We start from the raw sequence: 27,173 nt of genomic DNA on the forward strand, positions 1-27,173 counted from the left end.
CTCAATATGATTCTTCGAAGATGCTAAAATTTACTATCTCAACATTGGGACTACCTTTAAAGTTACCCAGTCTGGTTCCAAATTAGTCATTCATTCAACACTGCTACAACCAGAGCATGCATTCGTCAACCGAGCCGTCTTGCGCAACTTTAGAAAGGAGAATTTCATAAAGTCATTCTCTTTGACCTTTTCTATCTATCTTTAGAAGTAGCGTGGGAGAAAGTCAATATGACATTTGCATGCGTTGGTTTTCACAATGAAACTAAGCACTTATCACAAGAACAGTGTTTTGTCTGCTTTACTTTTTTGGACGAACATCTATTGCAACTGATACGCCAGAAATGCAGAACAAAATGAAAACTCTTGGAAGGTTATGGAAAAGAAAAAAAGCAAACAAACAAAGGAAAGGTTCAACTTACATTAGCAAATATTTGGCCTTTTGTAGTTGATGAATGTGGACAAGGTGGTTACTCTGGAGTGTTGAAAGCTTTTCTTTAATCAGACCAGCAAAAGTTACTGATTTTAAGTGCAATATATCATAAAAAGAAGTCACGTGAATGCATAAACCATTGCTTCATTTGTATCTCGTCCAGAGGCGAATTTAGTATTTAAATATTATATGTTCAAGTTTAGAATTTTACCATAACTTATTCAATTTAATGGGGTCAATAATTATTATTTATAATAAAATTTTCAGTTTTAACTCGGCCTCACATACACTCTAATCAACCTCGTCCCACACCCGCACTGCCTCGTTGCCATCACTTGTTGCAAAAATTATTTTAGTTATATGATCTTTTTTGAGAAAATAACAAAAAATTGTCCCTTATCTTTGGTAGAAGGTTCAAAATAGTCCGTTAAGTATCAATTGAATAGTTTTTTTTTTTTCAAAAGTGAGAACTTTTGATCTTCATCAGATATTTACCAAACTCTGATTGTTAAATTTAACTGGAAATGTGAAGAAGAAAATTGAACCAGAAACACTAAGTTTTTTTGTCAAAATCCCAGAAACCGCAACATAAAAAGCAATGTCAAACACAAAAATAACATAAATCACACCTCAAAAAGTTGCTCTATACTCTTGAAATATATCAAAAGTAACATTAATTATAAAATAATACTTCCAAATGTGAGTCCCATTAAATGTTTTTATTTTCGCAGTTCCGGTTAAATATAATAATCAGAGTTTGGTAAATATCTAAGGGAGTCCAAACATGCTCACCTTTGCCAATTAAATGACCAAAGCTGCTCAAGTAATATTTATGGGACCATTTTGAACTTACTACCAAAGATAAGGGACCATTTTTATTACGTTCTCGATCTTTTTCCACTGAAGATCAGTAAAATATAACAAGAGATAAGTAAAATGACCCACAAGATCTTTTTATAAGGGGCATTTTCTTCTCTTCAAATTGTTAGTGTTATAGGAAATCATTTCTTCAGTCTCTCCCTAGTGTTTGCACTTGGTTCTCCCCCTTCTTCATTGCCAAATAATTTACCTAGTGAAGTTCACTAGTTGACTAACAATGGCTACACTCACTTTCTTCATAATCTTCACATCTGTATTTTTACCAATTGCATCTGAGCCTCTGTTGTCAACTTATGTTGTCCATGTTGATACCAAAACAAGACCATCTCATTACTTAACTCATGATGAATGTTACAATTCAATGATTGAATCAGTTCTTGATAACAAAATTGAATCAGATTCTACTTCTTCAAGGATGTTCTACTCATATGATGTAGTCTTACAAGGCTTTGCAGCAAGATTGACTGATCAAGAATCCAAAAAATTAAGTGACTTTCCAGAAATCATTGGCATTTTCAAAGACCATTTTAGGGTTAAGCTTGATACTACGCATTCGCCCGAATTTCTTGGACTAAACACAAATTATGGGCTGTGGCCAGAGTCTAATTTTGGAGATGATGTTATAATTGGCCTTGTTGATACTGGAATTTGGCCTGAAAGTGAGAGCTTCAAGGATAATGGTCTTGGTCCTATTCCTTCGAGGTGGAAAGGCAAATGTGTCGATGGAATCGCGTTCAATGCCACGAGGAGTTGTAACAGAAAACTTATTGGTTCTAGGAATTTCGTTAAAGGGAATAATATCCAATCGCCACGAGATCAAGACGGGCATGGAACCCACACTGCTTCAACTGCAGCAGGGGCAGAGGTTGGTGTTGGATGTTGTATCTGTAGAATAATTACTATTTAGTTGAATATTCAGCTTCTTAGTTTTAATTAAGAGTCTAATACTTTAGCTGTAGGAAGAGTCTACTACTTTGTTTATGTGCCTATATAAAGCACCTGTGACTAATGAAATTTATATGAGAGTTTTTCGTTCCTATTTTCTGCAAAGGTTGCTGGTGCCAATGTATTCGGTTTTGCAAAGGGGAAAGCACGAGGGATTGTGAGTAAGGCTCGGATTGCAATGTATAAAGCCTGTGGGAAGATGTTTTGCGCAGAGTCTGATGTTTTAGCAGCTATTGAATGTGCTATAAAGGATGGTGTAGACATACTTTCACTTTCATTGGGATATGGGCGCGATCCGTTTTATGAAGATCCAGTGGCAATTGGAACATTTGCTGCTGTTAAAAGGAACATCTTTGTTGCATGTTCAGCTGGAAATATTGGACCATATAACTTTTCAGTTCACAATACAGCACCTTGGATGACAACAGTTGGAGCTGGATCACTCGATCGCGATTTCCCCGTTGAAATCAAGTTATCAAACAAGAAGACTTTTGTTGGTTCTTCTCTTTATCCAGGGAAAATAAGTGGTAAAAATTACCCTCTTGTTTATATTGGGAATTGTTCAAGAATGACTATCGCTCGTTATAAAGTTAGAGGAAGGATTGTAGTTTGCAACACTAGTAAATTTGAAGCTCCAATAAATGGGATTTTAATTCAGAAAGCTGATGGTGTTGGATTGATTCAATTAAATCTTGCCACTGAAGGACAGGGCCTGAGAGCAATGGCTTACACATTGCCTTCTGCAACATTGGGTTATAAAGAAGGGATAGAACTTGTTTCTTTCATTAAATCCAATGCTTATTCAACAGCAAGAGTACTGTTGTTGGGAAAACAGAGAGAGCTCCAAGTGTTGTTAGGTTTTCTTCAAGAGGGCCAAATGGTGTTGTTCCTGAAGTCCTCAAACCGGACTTAATTGCTCCGGGTTTGAACATTCTTGCAGCGTGGCCAGGTCAGCAGAAGCGGATCTAGGATTTATACTTCATGCGTTCAATCTTTAATTTTTTTTACTATTGAACTCGTGTCATTTCAAAATTATGTGTTTAGAGTTTGCTATTTTTTAAACCTTCGTAACTTTTCGCGTTTTATTTTTCAAACCTGTTTTGTAAACGGTTTGGGAGCCGAGTCCATTCATCCATCGGATCACACTCTCTCTACCCCACAAAGGAAAGAGACATGGAGCTAGGTCAATCAGACACCCCATCCCCCGCACTCAGACCACTTATGGGATCACTCTAGTATATCATTGTTCTAGTGATTTTTCATTGTTCCATCCATCTTTGCAGGTGACATTTCCCCGACACGTCTCAAGATGGATCCAAGGAGAGTGAAGTTCAACATACTCTCGGGTACATCAATGGCATGCCCTCACCTAGCCGGGGTGGCTGCACTAGTCCGCTCCATTCATCCAGAATGGTCCCCGGCTGCTATGAAATCAGCACTGATGACAACATCCACATCATTTGACAATGCACAACTTCCTATAGTGAAACATGAAGACATGGAGCTAGCAACTCCAATCAGCATTGGAGCTGATCACGTGAACCCTGAATCAGCTATTGATCCAGGGCTAATATACGATGCTGATACATCAGACTACGTCAAATTTCTATGCAGCTTGAACTACACTGAAAAACAGATGAAAGTTTTCTCAAATGAGGCAAATCCGTGCTCGGGTTCTTGTGGAATTACTCCACTAGATCTTAACTATCCATCTTTCTCCGTTATGTTCAGGCCTGATTCCTCTGTTCATGTACTCAAGAGGATGTTTGTTAACATATATGTCTTGTGGTTTGGGTTAATGTTTTTCTAAACTCTTCCTGGATATTCGATGCTAATTTCTTAATGGTAACTCTTTCAAACACTTATTGGTGTTACTTTTCGCGACTAAGCCAGAGGAGTATAGAGTCAAGATAGTTAATCTGAATTCCGAAAAGATTAGTTTAAGTATACAGCCAATGAAGCTGATGTTCCATGAAACTTTGAAGAAACAAAGCTATATGGTGAAGTTTGAGAGCCATTATGTTTTCAACACCAGCAGGAGGATAGCTGAGCAAATGGCATTTGGCTCCATATCATGGGAAAGTGAAAAGCACATTGTTAAGAGCTCCTTTTCTATAATGTGGGTTCAATAAAACTTCAATAACAGTGGATTCTTTATATAACTCAATGTTATGTACTATGTTTTATCCATCTATATATATGCATCATTCAAACTCGATGGTTGATTATCCTCTAGCCTCCTTGTGGTTTGGTCAGTTCATTATCTATTAACATACTTATTTAAGAGCATCATCAACATCTTTAAGTTTCATCAGTGTAGACCTGTTGTAGACCCGACCATTGTTATGTCGATTTGGTAGTTACCACCAAGACGATATATTTATGTCTATTAAAGGGTGTTGAGATTCTTAATCAACGAAAAATGAACTTTAATTTTTGAATATTTTAAAGTTTTCTTTTCATGTGACAATTTTTAAATACTTATTTTGGTGATGTTTTAATATTCATGTTAATTTATTTACAAACATATATCTATTGTTTTCTACATCTTTATATTTATTATTTATGCCTAACTTTAACAAATTCAAACTTAATGGTTGATTATCCATTGTTTTTTAAGCTATATCGGTTAATGTTCGTGAAATTTTTCTCAATCCTTGATTTGTTTAAAAAATGATTAATTTGTTTTTAAAATTTTTCTTTAATATTTTATTTCGTTAACTACAAAATCTTCTTGTAAATACTTATGATTACATTAAAGTTTTAATCATTTTCTATACCAACAAAACAATATAAGTGACTTAGCTTATGCTAAGCATGTTAATTAACCACGATTAAGTGTATCAATTTAACAAATAGCATTGTTATGCTTAGAAAATCATTTTTTTTTTATAAAAAAAATAACATAGTTATAATTAATTTTAAGATAACCAAATAGTTTTTTATGCTTCATATATTTAATGTTTTACATTTCTTCTTAGAAAATAATTATAATCATTTTCTAAGACAACAAAAAAAATATAAGACTTAGCCGTAGCTTATGAAAAATAATATCCCCTTTTTATCAATTGAAGTGTCTTACTTTGGTTTAAAAAATAATTTAATCGTTTTTTACGGTAACCGAACATATAAGATTTCAAAAATTATAATCATTTTCTATGACAACAAAAAATATAACACTTAGCTTATGCTTATGAAAATAAATGTTCAATTGTTCAATTTAAGGAAAATAATTTATCGTTTTTTTCTTTATTTTATAGATTTCAAAAATTATAATTATTTTTTAAGACAAAAAATATAAAATTAGCTTATTTAGATTCCGTATCAATAATGAATGAAAGAAATTATGAGTGGTCTTTATTTTATATTTTTTAAGACAATTAAAATATAAGATTTAGCTTATGCCTAATAAAAATAATATCCCCTCCGTATCAATTTAAGTGAATTTCTGAAACTAATTAACATGAATATTAAAACGCTAAAGGTTGAACGGCAAAAATATCCTCAAAATGTTGATCAACTTTTATGCCCTTTGAAAACCAAAAATTTATTTGAAAAAAGTATTTCAATGTTGGATAAAACTATAATAATTAAAACTTTAACTAATACCCAAAATATTAAAGTTCACTAAAATTCTATAAGATATTAAAAGTCAACTAAAAAAGTGACACGGAGTAGTTTGAATAGGAATACACAAGTTTGCCTAATTATTATTATTATCATAACACAAGAATATTTTGACAACAAAAAGGCAACACAAGCTCAACCTAACCATTGTCTAAGGTAAGAAAAATTTGAGTGCTCAGCATAGCGCATTATTTTGCTGCGTTATTTTTTTTTTTTTTTTAAAGTTCTGATAACGGATGTTAATGAGGGACGTTACCTCATTTTTATATAACGCATAAAAAAAGTGCATTAAAGGTATTTTGGTATCACATTTTTTTCTTGGGGTATGATTCAATGGGTCTTTTATTGGGTCATTTAGGTTCTAGACTCCAACAAATGGTCCCGTAGCTCAGTTGGTTAGAGCGTTGGTCTTATGAGCCGAAGGTCGCGGGTTCGAGCCCCGCCGGGACCAGGGCTCAGAAGTAAATAATTTTTTGTTTTGTCGAATTTATCTTTGGTTTGTGTTTTATTGTTGGATGAGGAACTTATAGATTCCCATCATATGAATGAAAGAAATATGAGTGGTCATAATTTTTCCAGACAAATTTTATTGACAAATGCAAATTTAGTCAGGGTTGACTTTGTCTTCTTTTTTAGATTCTCCATTCTGGATGAGGAACTTATAGATTCCCATCATATGAATGAAAGAAATGTGAGTGGTCATAATTTTTCCAGACAAATTTTATTGACAAATGCAAATTTAGTAAGGGTTGACTTTGTCTTCTTTTTTAGATTCTCCATTCTATTCCATCCATGAAATTCTCTTGGGATGTCACTGAAGTGTCCATTGAAGCTACTGCATATCCTGTTAACAAATTAAAAAGAAACAGAAGAAAAAAAAAAGGTGTGTTAATTACAAAGTTGTGGGCTAGCTATGTATATGGATATTATTGGACAAAATGTTGGCGTGTTTTGTATATCTGAAGTCATTTTTCAAAGTAAAAAACAATTCATAATGAAGTCATTTTGTGGTATTTAATTGATCATTATAAAATTTCATCAGGAGGGCAAAGGGGGAAGTGACTCCCTCTTTTAAAAAGAAAAAACAAAAAGTTGACCATTTTTTGGAAAAAAATCGGACTCCCTTATTTTATTATCCTTAATATCAACAAAATATTTCTCTGTGTCTCTTCATGCTCATCAATAATTTTCTTTAAAAATTCATTAAACACCTTGCTAACAGCCTTCAGTCTCCTTCTATCATTTTTTGTCCAAAACCATTCTACAACTCATATCGATCGACACGTGTTACACTATCACTCAAATCAACTACTACAAATTTTTAATGAGATTTTTCTTGAGTGTTTCAATCAAAAGATTCAAATCTTCCCTTCTCATGGACTGAAATGAATTGATTTTTAGAGTGCTAAGTAGGTCCAATGTGCATAATTTTCGCATATTTCGACAGTAAGGACCATATATATGTACCGCAATACAATTTCTTTTGGTCATAAATAATGTATTTTGGAGCTTCATGAGGTGGTCTACTAGCAAAAGTTTGATCATATGTTTTGAGAAATTGCACAGCTGCATGAGAAGAAGAAGCAATCATGCTGTCGTCAATAAATCCTAATTTTAAGCACATGATTGGACCATATTTTTTTGGCTAAGTTGTTCAAATCTTGATGAGGGTTTTTGCCTAACAAGTGAAGATGTCCCAAAATTGGGATCTCTTTTGGACTTGGTGGAAGTGACTTTCTTTTGTTGTTCCTCCATAGCTCATGAAGGAAGTGGAAAAGACTAAAACTACTAATTAAGTAGAACAGTAAACCCCTGAAGAGTAAAGAGTAAGATAAGGCCGAAAGCCTATGAATGACCTAATAGCAAACTTAGCTTCGAATGAAGACTTTACCTTTCCAATGTGGTCCAAAACAAAGCCATGGCTAAGAGTTAGGCTCAATGGATAAAGGGAATTGGAAGACAAATTACGATGGAATGATTAATGCAGAAATTATAATGTAAGATTAATAGTGCTGACAAAATTGCTAATGTTGTCCAAAATAAAGCATGGGTGGCTAGGTGTTAGGTTCAAGGACCAAAGGAATTGGATTTGTACATAGTGTTGAATGGTTAAAAGAGCTTATTGAGGAGTTATATCCGCGACAGACCAATAATTCTATGATTCGGCAAAATTTAGTAATTTTTATGAATTAAAAATTGACCCAATATGTATACTGTATATACTTTTTTTTAGAATTCAATAAATCGTCCTTTTAAAAATCCAGAACTCATAAACTCAAAATTTTGAGTACACCTCTAGTGGAGATCAATGTGCACGTATGACTTAGAATTTGGCGGTGTCTTACGAGTTATAAGACATCAAGTGATGAAACCAATGCATCGAAAGATCTTCAGTCTATTTTTTTCTTTGTTCTTTTGGAACCTCAAAAATCTTTCTTCTTCAGGACAGCGGCTTGTCGATATTGATATACTTGTTGGAAGTGAACTTATATATATCATTATAATTTTTATACTATTAGAATAACTTAATATTCCCCAGACCACACATTGTGAGATTTAACTGGGTATGTTGTTGTTGTAGTATAACTTAATATGTTATAATATGTTGTTTAGCTTATTAACTAAGTTGATAATTTCACTCATTATGGACAATTACATATAATTTTTTTTTTAAAATAATATAATAATTTTTTACACATTTGATGTGTAAATATTATTAAAATTCCGAACAAGTCAGAGAGAACCTCTCAAATTGTTGCGGGTTTTTTTTTTTTTTAAAAAAACATCATTACGTCCAAATAGTACTGGATGCAAGCGCGTGTCGTGCGTCTCAAACTTAGTATTTTTGATATATAGTTTAAATATAAAGGTGAAAATTACTATTTCTGTAATAAGTATAAAATCTGAATCCACAATTTCAAAAGTCGATGAATTTAGTAAAAAATAATTAAAATTTGAACCCTTCCAATTTAAATCTAAATCCAACTCTACGTCCGATCACTAATCTTATCTTAGAGAATGAATATCACCCTTGGAGGTACTTCAAACTCTTTATGGAGACGACTGAAATATTTAAATTAATCAAGCAATTTAATTTTACCATTTAAATATTAAAGTAAGGATATATATCACTTCACTATAGTTACATGATAAATATATTATATATAAAATAAATATTTTTTATTTATTGATTTAATATAAACATCGAGCGCAAGTTATAAATTTTATATAGATATACAAGAGATGTCCCCTAGTAGGTGAACGACTGCCATAAATTTTGTAGCAATCTCACCATTGTAACAAAAGGACCCCTGAAGACATAACCACATAGATATGAACTTCACAAAAATGGTAGCCTTACATGAGAGAGCTAGAAGCTGATGTACGGGTTCGACCGATTCATTAATTTTAGTTCAAATTTTATATTTAAGAAATTTATATATAAAATTAAATTCAAAATTAAATTACTAACAGTTGATGTCGTTATCCTTATAGCGCATAACGTCCAAATGTTGCTTTGCCTCTACTCCCCGGGTCCAATTTATGATGGATAAAAGTAGCGAAGCGAGGGTTGTTGTTTGGGAGAAGTACTATTTCATTAAATACTTATTCGTATTCAAAATTTATATGAATTAGACTTTTTCTATTTTAATAGTTAATTAAAAATATATATCACTTAACCAAAATTAAACAATAAATACTTATGAAACTATGGTGGCTTAGATACTACCGATAATAAATTATATCGATAAGACACATAATTTCGAGTTATGGTTAAGGAAGTGTACCGTTCACCTCTGTTGAGAGTAAAGTCTCTAAAAGGTCACCCATGTATTGAAAATTTTCCTCTACTACCACTTTTGTTTCTTTTAGGACTAGAATATCGCCCAACTTTCACTATTTTCCTCAGAATATACTAAACACACAAAACTTTTCTTCTCTCCTAGTTGGTATGCCATGTCACATAAAGTTTTATTTTTTTAATGATAAATTTATTTAACTCATCCAATCCATTTAACTCAACCAAAAAAAAAAAAAAAAAAAAAAACCCAACCCAAACTCCTTTTAACGAACCAACCCATATCTTATACCCATTTAACCCATCAACCAAGTGTAACTTATAGAAAACAAAAATACAGTTCTGCTGAATTCATACAAGCTTGTGCTTATATTGACTGCTACTGTCTGTTCCTTGAAACGAGAGTACTTGGACCTTTAGGAAAGGCAATGCACACACTGCCTGTTAAAGACAGAAATGTTTCATACCTCCCCTTCCTTCTCTTTCTGTTTTTCTTTCCTATATTGCTGCTTTTCTTTCAAACAGTTTCTATTTAATTTCTAATGCTACTTGGACCTGCCAGTGGCTTGGCCCCTGAGTCTTTTAGAAGATCTGAGTAACAGCGATAACAGTAAAGGGATTAGCTTATAACCAAGGGTAGATTCAGTATATGATCCAAAGAACCAACATTCGAAAGAGGGTCATTAAATAACATAGCCCCAACTCCCCAGGGGTGACTAAACTATCAAAGAATTGGAATGGCAATCTTGAAAATTATGGTTCAAATTCCAACCAAAACACGGTAGGTGAATTCTCCATTTTGCCCAAATTTTGTGTGAAGAATTACTACCTTATATTTAGGCCAAATCCTTCGGAAGCTTTCTGAGGTGGTCAAGATCTTTCATTTAGACACCCCAACTAAAGGTTGTTTCTATTAAAAACTTACACTATCTGAAATTTATTCCAATTGAACACTTTTTGTATAATCAACCAAATATGTAAAGTGAGTATAACACACTCGCCGATAACGTGATAAAGTGACGAATTAAATGAAAACATGTGGCCTATATATTCAAAATAATTAAAAATATGAGTAGAAACAATATTTAAACTATTTAGTTAATTAAAAAACAAAAAAGAAAGAAAAGAAAAATCCTATTTTCTAAACGTCCCACCCCACCCCCATTTTTTTCAATCTCCTTACCCCACCCCCCCCACCCCCCACCTCAAGCATTTCAGTCTGTTCTTCCGCCGACGTTACCAATAACTCCGACGAGGTAATTCTTAAGCAAAATTCCTTACCATCGGCCTGCACCTGTGCCCATACGATATAAACCCCACCATAGCATTATCAGGTAACATCCCAATAGCCCTTTTCTTCTCCAATGTCGCAAACCCCAATTCCTCTTCAAGCATACAGGTATCCAAAACAAACAAATAAACCGAAATCGAATCCGGATTTTGCGGGTTTAACGTGTATTGGATTGTAGTGAATTGAGGTTTAAGTTCACCAGGCACATTATTTTCAGATATACCAGAATAGTGTTGACGGAAATTGGGTCTCTATTAAAAGGATGGAGATTTGATGGTTCTTGTGTAAGAAATTGGATTGAAATTGCAAGAATCCTTATGGTTTTTATGGTTGTGACTGGGAATCCATTTGGTGGCTTTGAAAGATGTGGTGGATATGGTGAAGAAAGGGGTAAGAGGGAGGAAGAGGATGAAGGAGAAAGAAAAAATAAAAACAAAAACAAAAACAAAAACAAAATTATTCTCTTTCGTGCTCCAAAAAATGTGAAGTGCACGCACATTGTCACATCAACAAAAAGTGTTTAATAACACATTCTAATTCAAGTTCAGCTGTCTAAATGGAACATAAGGTATTTAAGGTGTTTAAGAGAAAGATCTTGACCACCTCAAGTAGCTCCTAATGGGTTTGGCCTTATATTTATGTTAGTGGAAGGTAGCAGACATTAGTCATGCATGTGTAAACTCTCAGACACTAACGTAATACCGTTATGAATAAAAGCTTTAGATCCACTAATGTCTATTTACTACCAAAGGCCCCACAGTTTAAAATCACACTAAATTAAGTAATTTCAGTCAGCTTTAAGCTTCAAATTGATACAACGTTATCTATTAATAATAAGTTCAGTCCGTCCCTAGGCTTTGGTTCAATTGTAAGAGCGCGTCTAATTTAGGTGTTTGATTTTGTTTTCTATAAGTTATGCTTGTTTGATGGGTTAAATGGGTATAAGATATGGGTTGGTTGGTTAAAATGGGTTTGGATTGAGTTAAATGATTGAATGAGTTAAATAAATTTATCATTAAAAAATAGAATTTGATGTGACGTGGCATGCCAACTAAGAGAGAAGCGAGATTTTGTGTGTTTAGTATATTCTGAGGAAAATAGTGAAAATTGGGTGATATTCTAGTCTTAAAAGAAACAAAAGTGATATTAGAGAGAAATTCTCAATACATGAATGACTTTTTAGGTAATTTACCCATTGATACAATAGCATAACTTAGGTTTTTTTTTTCTAATAGCCGGAAAAGGCAGGTTACCCTTTTTTCTTTATAAAGAGTGTCTATTCATCACTCTCTTAGGCATTGTTTACCCACATACACAACTAGAACATGATTAGACCTTCTGTTTTATCCACTACTTGCTCCATGTTACTATGCTTTTCCAGGCTACAGTCAATTACATGAGTCTAAATGCCAACGAAAAGTTCGAATAGGATGGAGAGAGAGAGAGAGAGAGAGAGATTGCCAAAAAGGAAGAAGAAAAAAGGAACTCCTTCATCGAGTGTCCTATATAGAACACTAGACCAACGAAAAACAAATAGATAATTCCTTTCATGTTTTCATTAATTAAGCTTATAATAAGACTCGTATCAATTAGACGTGACGATATTAGCCTTATGGTTCACCTAATTCGTTTATATTGGAGTGGGTTATTGATCCGTGCATTTATTAGCTCAATTCATTTTGACGCATTCAAATTCGGTCTATCTAAAAGTAAGGTTGGATTTGGGGCTAAGTATGAAATCCAAATTGACCCATAAAAAGTCTCAAAAAATTAAAATAAATTTTTTAATTTTGTTTGATATGTCATATATAGCTATAATAAAGCAAACTGTATTATTAATTTCTTATAGTAATCAAACAAGTTATAAGAAAATAAACAAAGAATTGTTAATCACAGCTCATTTTATCCCATCTAAATTCAACTTAACATGCCATATGACATCCTAATATCAACTATAGATGCAATCGATAAGTAGGAAAAACTATTAAATGTTGAGCTCTAGCAATAACTAAACCAAACTTCTCAGTCATGTCTAAATCATTTCACATCATATGATTTGGTAGCTCTCTCTCAAAACAATAAACCAATTGTGCTAGCATCAAGCGAACGATTGTGAGCCCTAATAATATCTTACGAGTAGTGCAAGAACTGGTAAGAATAGTGAATCCATGAAATGAGATTGCTGTGATTTTCGCTTCCCAACTTGCAAATAATACTCCCTCCATCATTATTTGTTGTGGTTATTAAAAATGGTTGTCTTAAATTATTTGTTGGTTTAGAAGTTCAAGGCACAATTAATTAATTTTTTTCCATTTTATCCTTAATAGGAATTTTTCATTAATGGATATGAAACATAAATAAGGTAAACTTAATGGAGCAAGATTATAAATTAGACATAAATAAGGGTAACGTTAGTAAAATACACCTCCTAATTAATATTTCTTAAGGGGCGTGTAAAAGAAAAAAATGACAAATAATTTAAAACGAAGGGAGTATAAAGAAGTTAAGAGCGGTGGTTCTGAAATAAATGAATTTTATGGGTTCTTGTTATGAAATATCAACCATATTAATGGTTGGGGCATTTTCATTTGTGTAAATGAGAAACAAACCAAGAAAGAAAAGACGAAAAAAAAAAAGAAGGGCAACCCATAAACAACAATGAATGGTGAAAGGAACAAGAAAGAAAAGACAAAAGAAGAGAAGATGCATGTGGGATAAAGTAATATATTCTATCGGTTTAAATATTTTTTTATCAAGTGAATAATTTGATGGTGTTAAAATTAGACAGTGTATAAAGCTTAGCTTAAACTAAAAAAAAGTTAACGGTAAAAGGGAGATAAGAAAAAAAAAATAAGGAAAAAATTTAACTCCTCCCTCGTGTAACCTATAAAATTTAATATCTTTGGCTCTGATCCTACAGATAAATAAGTATAAATATTTTATATTATCATATATTGTGGATGTCTATCTTTAGGAGAAATATTAAGGCTAATAACTTTGAGATCAAGTTAATTTTCTCCTATAAATAGAGATGTTTCCTTCATTGTATTTCATCCCTCAAAAGAAATAAGAACTCTCTTCTCTCTTTCTCTACAATTATTCTTGCTTTAATTTATTATTTTATAACACGTTATCAGCACGAGACTCTGCCGTCTCAAGAAATTCTCGAAAGCTAAGGTACTATTTTTATTCTCTTTATTTTATGGCTAACCTTATAGAACTTGAGTTCGTTGCCCTTGATATTTCGGACAAGAACTGCCTATCATGGGTGCTAGATGCTGAAATTCATCTGGATGCTATGGGTCTTGGAGATACCATTAAAGAAAAAAATAAAGCATCCAACCAAGAAAATGCCAAGGCTATAATATTCATGCGTCATCACCTTGATGAGGCCCTGAAGATTGAATATCTTACTATTAAGGATCCGCTCGTTTTATGGAAAAACTTGAAAGAAAGGTATGACCTCCTGAAGATGGTCTTCCTACCAAAAGCACGACACGAATGGATCAATCTAATACTACAAGATTTCAAATCAGTTATGAAGTACAATTCTGCGATGTTCAACATTACTTCTATATTGACACTATGTGGAGAAACGATTAGTGATTCTGATAAGTTGGAAAAGACGTTCTCCACCTTTCATGCCTCGAATGTGCTCCTGCAGTAGCAATATCGAGAGAAAGGTTTCACAAAGTATTGTGATTTGATTGCGCATCTTCTTGTGGCTGAACAAAATAATGATTTGCTGACGAAAAATCACGAGAATCGACCTACTGGTGCTGCACCACTCCCCGAAGTGAATGAAGTGTACGCCCACTACTCTAGGCGTGGAAAAGGTTGTGGCCCTGGCCGTTGTCATGGTCATGGTCGTGATAGTGGTCATGGTCATGGTCGTGATAATGGTCTAGGAAGAACTTCTTTTCTTGGTGTTAATCATTCATCAAAGAAAAATCACTACCAAAAGGGGAAAAAGAAGGATGAGAGGCATGAAGTGCCAGAAGCACGTGGCTCGGAAAATAAATGCTATCGATGTGGTGGAAGTGGACACTGGGCACGTACCTGTCGCATGACGAAGCACTTGGTTGAGCTTTATCAAGCATCAATGAAAAGGAAAGAGAAAAATTCTGAAGCTAATTTTATCTCTGAAAATCAAGTTGACATCACACACTTGGATGTAGGAGATTTCTTTGAGCACCCTGAAGGAAAGATAGATCACTTAATCGGTGATGGATCTGTTGTGAGAGGTGATTGAATAGTTTGTTTTAATTTTTGCTAGTCATAGTTTTTAGTGAACAAAAGATCATGTAACCGTAGTTGTTTACATGATTACTAGTATTTCAATTAGTATTAATTAGTCTAGATCTAGTCCCATTGTTATAGTTAGTTATTAATAAAATTTTAATCTAGTTTATCTTGATTAAATAATGGTTTAATATTGAAGTTAGTCTGCTTGTTTACAAGGCAGAGGACGTTTATTTTTGTTACCAAAAGACCATTTGAATTATTACGTGTAAACCTCTTTTATGTATTTTGTACTGACCATGTCTGAGGTTAATATTCTAATACTTAGCAAATGCCGTTGGCAATTAATAAAGAAATCACATAAATATTGTACTGTTAGTTTTAATTGACAAGAAAAGGGGAACGTTTAGTGAAAGGTAATTAAAGTTGTATACACCAATATTATAGAGATCATTTTTGAATGGCTTCAGGAGATTACAAAGTGGTTGAGTTGGATAAAAAACCAACTATGCTTTTCCAAATATTTTAATAGTTAGTGTCCCTTCATGCATGGTCTAATTTAATTTGATCCCTACTTGAATAGTTCACTGTTGCACGTATTTCATTAAGAGTAAACAACAAAGGAAAATAATCTTATGTGTATGAAAAGGGAAAAGAATCTCATGTGATTTAGGAATGCTGCATATATAAAATTCATTTTATTTTATATATCCTACTTGCTTTACAATAGTAAGTCTTTATTTTTCCTAATAAAAATAAAGGAGATATGGGTAAGTACTATATATGGCGTGTGTTACATTGACTCTTATTTACGATTAATTTTTAGTGTAAGTACAGTGACACAATGGAACAGTGATACAACGGACTGTTATATGATATGATATATGTATATTTGCATTGTTAATTATGGTTACCGTTGTTATTTGCTCCTTGTACATTATTTGGACTTGTCACGTTCGCATTATAGATGGTTAAGCTTTACAAACCGGTACTTGGGGACAAGGTACTTTACTAATATTTAGAGTCTATTTACTCTATTTGTGTATGTGATTTGAAGATATGGATATCTCTCAAAACAAGTTTGGACTAAAATCTAATTATGAAGACATTTGTTTGATTGATTCTGCTACTACACACACAATATTCAAAAACAAGAAATATTTATCTCATTTACTTATGGATAAGACAAATATTAATACCATTTCTGATAGTGCCAATTTGATTGAAGGCTCCGGAAGAGCCACCATAATTTTGCCTAAGGGAACAAAACTCATTATAAACGATGCCATATTCTCTCTTAAGTCCCGAAGGAACTTATTAAGTTTTAAAGATATCCGTCAAAATGGATACCATATTAAAACAATGGATGAGATGAATCTTGAATATATTGGTATCACCAAGGATGTCTCTGGCTAGAAAGTTGTTATAGAAAAGTTTCCTGCCTTGTCTTCTGGCTTATATTGGAGAAAAATTGGTGTAATTGAGGCATATTTCGTCGTAAACCAAAAGTGTACTGACTCCAATACGTCTGTACTTAGGCATGATCGACTGGGACGCCCTGTATCTATAATGATGAGATGAATTATAGAAAATTCAAATGGGCATCCATTAAAGAACCTGAAGATTCTTTTAAATAATGAATTTTCTTGTCCTTCATGTTATCAAGGCAAGTTAATTATTAGGCCATCACCTACAAAGGTTGGGTTTGAATCCCCTGAATTTTTGGAACACATAAATGGGGATATTTGTGGACCTATTCACCCACCTACTGGATCAATTAGATATTTTATGGTCCTAATAGATGCTTCTTCTAGATGGTCTCATGTGTGCCTACTGTCATCTCGCAACTTGGCGTTTGCGAAAGTATTGGCAAAAATAATTTGATTACGGGCACAGTTTCCTGGCCATCACCTACAAAGGTTGGGTTTGAATCCCCTGAATTTTTGGAACACATAAATGGGGATATTTGTGGACCTATTCACCCACCTACTGGATCAATTAGATATTTTATGGTCCTAATAGATGCTTCTTCTAGATGGTCTCATGTGTGCCTACTGTCATCTCGCAACTTGGCATTTGCGAAAGTATTGGCAAAAATAATTTGATTACGGGCACAGTTTCCTGATAATCCGATAAAGTCTATTTGCCTTGATAATGCTGCAGAGTTTTCATCCCAAGCATTTAATGATTATTCTTTATCAATTGGGATAAGAGTTGAACATCCATAGCTCATGTTCACACTCAAAATGGCCTTGCAGAATCTTTAATTAAACATCTGCAGTTGATTGCAAGACCATTGCTTATGAAAACGAGGTTGCCCACGTCTGTTTGGGGTCACGCTATTTTGCATGCAGCAATACTTGTTCGTCTCAGACCGACAAATTATCATAAATTTTCTCCATTGCAATTGGTTTTGGGTCAAAAACATAATATATCCCACTTAAGAATTTTTGGATATGCCGTATATGTGCCTGTAGCATCACCACATTGCACCAAGATGGGTCCCCAAAGAAGATTAGGAATATATGTTGGGTTTGAATCGCCCTCCATTATTCGCTACCTTGAACCATTAACAGTAGATTTGTTCACTGCTCGATTTGTAGATTGTCAATTTGATTAGACAATTTTCCCAAAATTAGGGGGAGAGAATAATGAAATAAAAAGGGAAATTTTGTGGAATAATCCATCATTGTCTCATCTTGATCCACGTGATTCTATTTGTGAGCAAGAGGTCCAAAAGATTATTCACTGGCAGAAAATAGCAAATCAAATGCCAGACGCATTTACAGATTTGAAAAGGATTACCAAATAACATATCCCTGCAGAGAATGTCCCAATTCGGATTGATGTCCCTATAAGACCATCTACTAGTGTCATAGCAAATGAGTCCAAAGCACGCCTGAAGCGTGGTAGACTATTGGGTTCTAAGGACCGAAATCCTGGAAAAAGAAAAATAAATGATCAAGATGACACTACGAAAGAATCTCATAAAGAAATGCAAGATTTGAAAAATTCTGATGTTTTTGAAGAAATCAATGAGCCCGAGACTCAAGAAAATGAGGAAATATCAATAAATCCAATTGATGTTGGGACTAATTTGAATCGGTTGCAAAATAAATGTGGATTATGTCTTTGCTTATAATGTTGCAACTAGAATTATGCAAGATGTGAGGGTCTTGAACCCTAATCTGTTAAAGAATGCCGAGAAAGATGTGATTGGCCAAAGTGGCAAGAGGCAATTCAATCAGAGTTAAACTCACTTACCAAACGGAAAATTTTTGGACCTGTAGTTCAAACACATAATGGTATTAAACCTGTTGGTTATAAACGGGTTTTTGTGCATAAAAGAAATGAGAAAATGAGATACAAAGATATAAGGCACACCTTGTTGCACAAGGATTTTCACAGAGGCCCGGTGTCAATTATGAAGAGACGTACTCACCCGTTATGGATGCAATAACGTTACGTTATCTCATTAGTTTCGCTGTACATGAGACACTTAAGATGCATTTAATGGATGTGGTTACTACTTATCTCTATGGATCACTTGAAAATGAAATATACATGAAAATTCCTGAAGGATTTAAGATGCTTGAAGCATGTAGTTCAAACTCTCGTGAAATGTGTTCAATCAGATTGCAAAGATCATTGTATGGATTGAAGCAATCCAGATGCATGTGGTATAACCGCCTTAGTGAGTATTTGTTGAAGGAAGGCTATACAAATGATTCCATTTGCCCATGTGTTTTTATAAAGAAAACAATATCGGAGTTTGTTGTACTTGCTATAAATGTTGACGACATAAACCTCGTTGGAACTCCTGCCGAGCTCAAAAAGGCAATTGATTATTTAAAGAAGGAATTTGAGATGGAAGATCTTGGAAAGACAAAATTATGCCTTGGTTTGCAAATTGAACATTTGACAAATGGTATCTTTGTCCATCAATCTGCCTATACAGCAAAAGTGTTTAAACGATTTTATATGGATGAAGCACATCCATTAAGTACTCTGATGGTTGTTGCACTAGATGTAAATAAGGATCCATTCCGACCCCAAGAAAAAGATGATGAAATTCTTGGTCCTGAAGTACCATACCTTAGTGCAATTGGTGCGCTAATGTATCTTGTCAATACCACAAGGCCTGACATGGCATTTTCAGTTAATGCGTTAGCAAGATATAGTTGTGCTTCTACAAGGAGACACTGGAACAGAATTAAACACATATTGCGGTATCTAAAAGGGACTATAGATTTGGGCTTATTTTATTCTAATAATTGTAGGCCCGATCTTGTTGGTGATGTCAATGCAGGGTACTTATCTGACCCACACAAAGCTAGATCTCAAACAGGCTATGTGTTTATATATGGGGTGCTGCCATATCCTGGCGATTTACAAAACAGTCTATCGTAGCTACCTCAACAAATCATGCTGAGATAATAGCAATTCATGAAGCAAGCCGAGAAGTTGTGTGGCTGAGGTCGATGATACATCTCATTCGAGAAAAATGTGCGGTTTGAAATGTGACAAAATACCCACAATCTTATATGAAGATAATGCAGCATGCATTGCTCAATTGAAGGGAGGATTCATAAAAGGTGATAGGACAAAGCACATTTCACCCCACCTGTTCTTCACACACTAGCTACAAAAGAATGGTAATATCAACGTGCAACAGATTCGTTCAAGTGATAATATGATTGTTTTGTTCACTAAGTCTCTACCAACTACAACTTTCGAGAAGATGGTGCACAAGATTGGAATGCGAAGACTCAAGCACTTGGACTGAAGTTCTCATCAGGGGGAGTTAATACATGTTGTACTCTTTTTTTCCATATAAGGATTTGTCCCACTGGGTTTTTCTTGTGAGATTTTTAATGAAGCAGCCAAAATGTGTATTATTAGAAATGTGTACTCTTTTTCCTTCACTAGAATTTTTTCCACTGGGTTTTTTCTAGTAAGGTTTTAATGAGGCATATTATCTATCAAAATAGACATCCAAGGGGAAGTGTTATAGATATTATTATAAATTGTGGAGGTTTATCTTTAAGAGAAATATTAGGGCTAATAACTTTGGGATCAAGTCAATTTTCTCCTATAAATAGAGATGTTCCCTCATTGTATTTCATTCTTCAAAAGAAATAAGAACTCTCTTCTCTCTTTCTCTACAATTATTCTTGCTTTAGTTTATTGTTTTAATAACTTAGCTTCCAGTTCGGCCCCCTTTGCAAGAATAAATAGCTGACCTAACAATGGATAAATTTATGCAAATTTGCAATACAATGGATAAAATCCACCCTGAGGCTTCTTCTAGCTCTGCTTTCATACAAACGTGTACCTCTTTCCGTTTAATTTTTCTTAACCCACATAAAAATACAATTGGAAAAATAATTGTCGTTGCCAATGATAAAATTACAACAAGAATAATTTTGTAAGTCCAAATTTAAGATTAAGTATTGATCTTATTCTCATATTATGGTGACTTTGATACGAACCGTAAGAAATTATACCGATTACTATGCATAGCAGAGATTAAAACACAATGTATAAACACAAACACATAATCTTGAATCATTTATTAACTCAATCCATTTTAACTCACTCAAATTATAAGAAAATAATTAAAGAGAATAAATTTGGTAAGAGTAAGGTGGTCGGGCTATGACTCATTGTTTAGACCGACATTGACCTACCTCATTTACTTAACTTAATCCATTATAATCTGCCTAAATTCAGCCCAAACTCATGTAATTAAACTTAATATCAACTCAGCATAACCTACTCATTAGATATCCTAATATTAACTATACATGCAATCGATAAGTAGGAATAGCCATTAGATTCCGAGCTCTAGCTATAACTAAACTGAATTTCTCAGTCATGTCTAAATCGTTTGGCATCATACCATTTGGTAACTCCCAGTCAAAACAATGAACCAATTGCGCTAGCACCAAACGAACGATTGTGAGCCCTAATTGTAATCCGGGGCACCCTCTTCTCCCAGAGCCAAATGGTAAAAGTTGAAAATCACGTCCACGAAGATCGATGTTACTACCAATAAATCTTTCTGGCATGAACTTCTCGGGTTCGGACCAAACTTCTGGATCTCTTCCAATTGCCCAAGTATTTACTAGAAGTGTTGAACCTTTAGGTATATCAAAGCCATGAATTATGCAATCTTCGATGGATTCATGAGGAATCAATAGTGGTCTTTGCGGGGTGAAGCCTAAAGCCTTCTTTTATGACCATGTCTAAGTACTCTAATTTTTCCAAGTCTGACTCTTCCACCATTCTATTTTTGCCAACTACTTGTTCCAATTCGTTTTGTAATTTCTTCATTACTTTTGGGTGCCTTAAAAGTTCAAAAAAAATCCAGTCAATTGCAGTTGATGAGGTGTCCATTGAAGCTATTAGCAGGTCCTGCATAGAGAGCTCTTTTTCAGTTGCTAAATTAATAACATTCACATCTATGTTACTCTAAGTTAAGTATATTATCAGTTACTTTTACCTAGTAACTCTACGAAGGATATTTTAACATATATACTATTTAAAAATTGATAAGTTATGTGCATCATTAAAATAAGGATCTTTTTACACTATTAAGTCACTCCAAAGGATATCTACAGGCAAGCTTCCTTAAAATGTGAGATTCGTAATCTTGAAAATAAGACAAGTTATTTGCTATAATAGGTAAAGGTGGTTGGACGTTGTAAAAATTCCTTATATTAACGGTGTATATAACTTAAAATTGAGTTTAATTTAAATTATATAAACCATCCGCATAAAAAAATTAAAGAGGGAATAAGATCATTTTATGGACCAAATTCAAATGCCTAATTCTAGAATTAAGAGACAGAAAAAGGACAAACTTTGGTTTAGTGTTTTTGCACATAGTTAAGGTGTCCACCAAGAATTTTTTTTTTTTGGGGGGGGGGGGGGGGAAGCTGAGTTATGTATGTCAAGTTGTTCTCACAGTAGGATCAAATATTAGTATGGATATTACATAGATAAGGATGTATACACTGCTTGTAATTTTTGGATTGAAGCAAATTTCCTACAAAGTTAGGGATGTCTAACTTACTTGACACGATAGAGAGGTATGTTCTCCTTTTCTCTCTTTATTATTATTATTATTATTATTATTATTATTATTATTATTATTATTATTATTATTATTATTATTATTATTATTATTATTATTATTATTATTATTATTATTATTATTTTTAAAAAATTATGTTCTCCTTCTCCATGTCTTTGTCTATTGGCTTCTAATATACATGTAGGGATCATGGCCTAATCGCCTTCAATGATGGTGATATTAATTACTATTAAAAAAAAATATATGGATGGTGCATGTAAAATCATCCAAGGATATCTACAAGTAACACACATAAAAAGTAGGATTTGTAATCTTAAAAATAAGACAAGTTACTTGCTACTGTAAATCAAGATGAACTGCGAGTGAAACTTCTTTTACCCTTCAGTTAATATAAGTTAAACTTAACTAAAAATATATGGCACGATGGAGTAAAAGAATTGTCAAGTCATCCAAAAATATCTACAAGTAGCCCTACATAAAAGTGGAATTTGTGATTTTGAAAATACGATAAGTTACCTACTATAACAAATAAAGATGATTTTGCTAGGAAAATCTTTTTACACATCGACAAATATTCGTTAAACTCAACTTAAATTGACTTGCAACTCTATTCATGTCATGATGAAGAAAACATTACCAGCAAAATAGCTTTGACATGGCGACGATCAAACTCAAATCCAGCTTCGCCGGATTGCATGATATTCATCATAGTATCAACGAAATCCTTGGTTTTCTTCTCCTCCTTAGAATCTTGAACATGTTCATCAATAACTCTCTCCAAAAATTCGTCAAAAATCTTTGTCAATTCCTTCATACGAGGAACTACTCTCTGCAAATCAAACACATCAAGAAAAGGGAAAAGTTCACCAATATTTGGTGTTGCTGCTATAACCAAACCCTCTTGAATCACATCTTTAAACCCCCTTTCATCAAACTCATCATCCGTGTATTTTTTCACCAGCCCCCGCTCCTCCTCCCACCCCCTCACAAATGCTAAAAATGAGTTGATCCCCACTCGCAAGGTCACCGGATGGCGAGTCTGCATGGATTATCGGAAGTTGAATAAGTGGACCAAAAAGGACCACTTCCTAATGTCATTCATAGATCAAATGCTTGATAGGCTTGCGGGAAGGGATTATTATTGTTTCCTTGATGGGTATTCCGGGTACAACCAAATCACCATTGCCCCCGAGGATCAAGAGAAAACCACTTTCACTTGTCCTTATGGGACCTTTGCTTTCAAGAGAATGCCCTTTGGGTTATGGAATGTACCCGCAACATTTCAAAGTTGCATGATGTTTATTTTCTCCGACATGGTTGAGGAGTCCATTGAAATCTTCACGGATGACTTTTTCGTGGTTGGGGATTCCTTTGATGAATGCTTGGAGAATTTTGCCCAAGTATTGAAACGATGTGAAGAGACAAATTTGATTCTAAATTGGGAGAAGTGTCTCTTCATGGTTAGAGAAGGCATTGTCTTAGGACACAAGATTTCGGAAAAGGGGCTTGAGGTTGATCAAGCTAAAATTGAGGTTATTGTTAAGCTTCCTCCCCCAATCTCCGTTAAAGGTGTTCGTAGCTTCCTTGGGCATGCCAGTTTTATAGAAGATTCATCAAGGATTTATCAAAAATATTCAACCCTTTATGCAAATTATTGGAGAAGGAGTCAAAGTTTGTATTTTATGATGCTTGTTTGAAGGCATTTGAGGGTTTGAAAGAGAGACTCACATCGGCTCCTATCATCATTGCCCCGGATTGGTCTCAACCCTTTGAGTTGATGTGTGATGCAAGTGGATTTGCCATGGGGGCTGTTCTTGGCCAAAAGCGTGATAAGATCTTCCACCCAATTTACTATGCAAGCAAGACTCTAAACGGTGCCCAAATGAATTACACTCCTTAGAACAAGAGTTGCTCGCTATTGTGTTTACTTTCGAGAAGTTAGGGCTTATTTGTTGGGAACCCATGTGATTGTTCACACCGATCACGCGGCTACTACATTACCTCATGATAAAGAAAGATGCAAAACCGAGGTTGATACGTTGGGTCCTTCTCTTGCAAGAGTTTGATTTTGAAGTCAAAGATAGAAAGGGTTGTAAAAATCAAGTGGCGGACCACTTGTCTCGTCTTGAAGAGGGTGGGCGTCCACTGGATGGCCTAGAAATCAATGAGTCATTTCCGGATGAGCAAGTAATGGCGGGGTCGCATGACATGATCCCTTGGTATGCCGATTTTGCTAACTTCCACGCAAGTGACATTATGCTAGATGATTTGAACTTCCACCAAAAGAAAAAGTTTGTGAGTGATGCCCGGAAATTCTATTGGGATGAGCCATATCTATTCCGGGTTTGCGCCGACAACATCATAAGGAGGTGTATACCCGAAGTAGAAATGATGCCCATCATCGAAGCTTGTCACTCATCACCGGTTGGTGGACACCATAGTAGTGCAAGAACGACGGCTAAGGTTCTTCAAAGTGGGTTTTATTGGACAACAATCTATCAAGATGCACATGACTTTGTGAAAGCTTGTGATCAATGTCAAAGGTATGGAGGCATCTCGAGGAGGCATGAGCTACCGATGACACCGATTCTTGAGGTTGAATTGTTTGATGTATGGGGTATTGACTTTATGGGTCCATTTGTGAGTTCCTACAACAATAAGTACATTCTTGTGGCGGTAGACTACGTGTCTAAATGGGTGGAAGCCGTTGCGCTCCCTAATAATGAAGAAAGAAGTGTCACCGCATTCTTGAAGAGGCATATTTTCTCAAGATTTGGGACCCCAAGGTCAATCATTAGTGATGGGGGCTCTCATTTTTGCAATCGGGTGTTCAAGACTCTTCTTGAGAAGTATAGAGTAAAGCATAAAGTTTCCACCCCATATCATCCCCAAATGAGCGGACAAGTTGAAGTCTCAAACAGGGAGATCAAGAGCATACTTTCTAAAACAATGAATGCTAATCGGACCGACGGTCAAAGAAATTGGATGATGCGTTATGGGCCTACCGAACGGCTTATAAGACACCAATTGGTATGTCTCCTTATCAGCTGGTGTTTGGCAAAGCTAGTCATCTTCCCGTGGAACTTGAACATAAGGCATTGTGAGCCTTGAAAAAGTTGAATTTGAATTGGAGTGATGCCTCAAACTTGAGGACGGAATAATTCAATGAGCTTGATGAATTTCGACTTAGCTCTTCACTCTACAAGGCCCGCATGAAGCACTTCCATGATAAGAAGATTTTGCAAAGAGAATTTAGCCTCGGGGATCGCGTATTGTTGTTCAACTCAAGGCTCCGGTTGTTTCCCGAAAAGTTGAAATCCAAATGGTCCGGCCCGTTTGAAATCACACAAGTGTTCCCACATGGAGCAATTGAACTTGTTTGCCCAAGTGGAAATAAAATCAAAGTGAACGGGCAAAGGGTGAAGCATTACTTGGGATCTTAGAATGAAGCAAAGATTATCGAGGTCTTTTTCCTCAATGAGCCATGAATAGGTACCGACGTCGTGCTGCGTCGTAAAATCAAGCGCTTCTTGGGAGGCAACCCAAGTTTCCATTTTCATATGTTTGTTGTTTTTTACTTTCGTTATGTTTTTGATGTGTGTTTAAGTGTGTAGGAGTAAGTTAGGTGCACAAAAGAAGAAGAGTTGGGAAACCGTCGACAGCACGACATGCCGCAAAGACATGCCACTCGCACGTCATACTGCGCCAAAGACCGCGCGTTTCGGCAGTGATGTAAAAGTGCGGGTGAAGCTCCCATTCATCGTCAATAAGTGCGACAACAGGCATAACATGCGACTCGCATGTACAACATGCCGCACCACCTGTGAGTCGCATATTGTGCAGGTAAGTGTGATTCACGGGTCAGATCGACCCGACTCGAGTTTTTTTCTTTTCAAATAAAAGAAACGTAACTGATGTTTTCATCAGTTACGCCCTTCATTTTCCCTCTCCCCCTCCTCCTTCTTTCCTCCTATATCATCCCATAATCCCACTTCACTCCAATCATTCTTAATCACATCACAAATCTTAAATAGTGTTTCCTTCTCTTTTACCTTGACAAAGATTTCAAGGGTTCCAACTGTCATCAACTCTCAAGGTATGTCAACTCTTCTCTTCTTTACATTAGGTGGTATCTACGAAATGCTCAATCCCATGCCCTACCACTTGGTGTAATTAGTTAGTTGGGTAGATTTATCTTATGCATTGTGTGGGTTGTTGGAAATTGATGAACAATGGGGAATCCTTGAGTACCCATGCTTGTGTAGTCCTTCTAGGAAGTGGTTGTTGATGCATAATTAGATAGCGACTGGGGAATTCTTGAGTACCCATTGTTGTAAGAATTGATAGTTGATGCATGCTCGGAACTTGTTTGATGAAATGCCTAAATGAACCTGTGAGTGTTTGGATGTTGTGGAAATGTGATCATTCGCCAACCATGGGAAATTCTTGAGTACCCACGGCACATTACCTGTAGAATAGGACCCATGATGCCCCTCGATTTGTAAAATTGACATTGTCTTTTATGAGGGATGACCATCGAACATAGGCGCGAGTGATTAAATAGCTTTTCCCAATGATAGACGGGTGACAGCCCTCTTAAAGGAAATAGTTACATGAGTATGTTCTTGTGTGTGTGCATATGTGTTATGTATTTATATCCATAAAATAAAAATAAAAAAACAAAAAAAATTCCTTCAGTGCCTCACCTACGAGTAGCATCTGCGATTCGCATGTTTAACATGCGAATCGCACCTGCTGCAGCAGGTGTTGACAGTGAAGAACAAGAATTAGGTCCTCAATGTGTAGCACCTGCGACACTACCTGCGAGTCGCATGTCACACATGCGACTCGCATGTGGTGT

The 27,173-nt window shown here is 34.9% G+C and overlaps 1 non-coding gene and 2 pseudogenes across 1 annotated transcript; 2 read left to right on the top strand and 1 right to left on the bottom strand.

Annotated features, from left to right (window-relative positions):
- Nucleotides 1-1,386: 1,386 nt before the first annotated feature.
- On the top strand, nt 1,387-4,064 carry LOC132061572 (subtilisin-like protease SBT1.7; annotated as a pseudogene).
- A 2,194-nt stretch (nt 4,065-6,258) lies between these two features.
- Nucleotides 6,259-6,332, top strand: TRNAI-UAU (transfer RNA isoleucine (anticodon UAU)). Its single transcript has one exon. It is a non-coding gene; the product is annotated as a tRNA-Ile (tRNA).
- Nucleotides 6,333-20,757: 14,425 nt separating this feature from the next.
- On the bottom strand, nt 20,758-23,357 carry LOC132061574 (cytochrome P450 71AU50-like; annotated as a pseudogene).
- Between the last annotated feature and the right edge of the window lie 3,816 nt (nt 23,358-27,173).

Source organism: Lycium ferocissimum, chromosome 6 (assembly GCF_029784015.1).
Source record: "Lycium ferocissimum isolate CSIRO_LF1 chromosome 6, AGI_CSIRO_Lferr_CH_V1, whole genome shotgun sequence".
Taxonomy (NCBI): Eukaryota; Viridiplantae; Streptophyta; class Magnoliopsida; order Solanales; family Solanaceae; genus Lycium; species Lycium ferocissimum.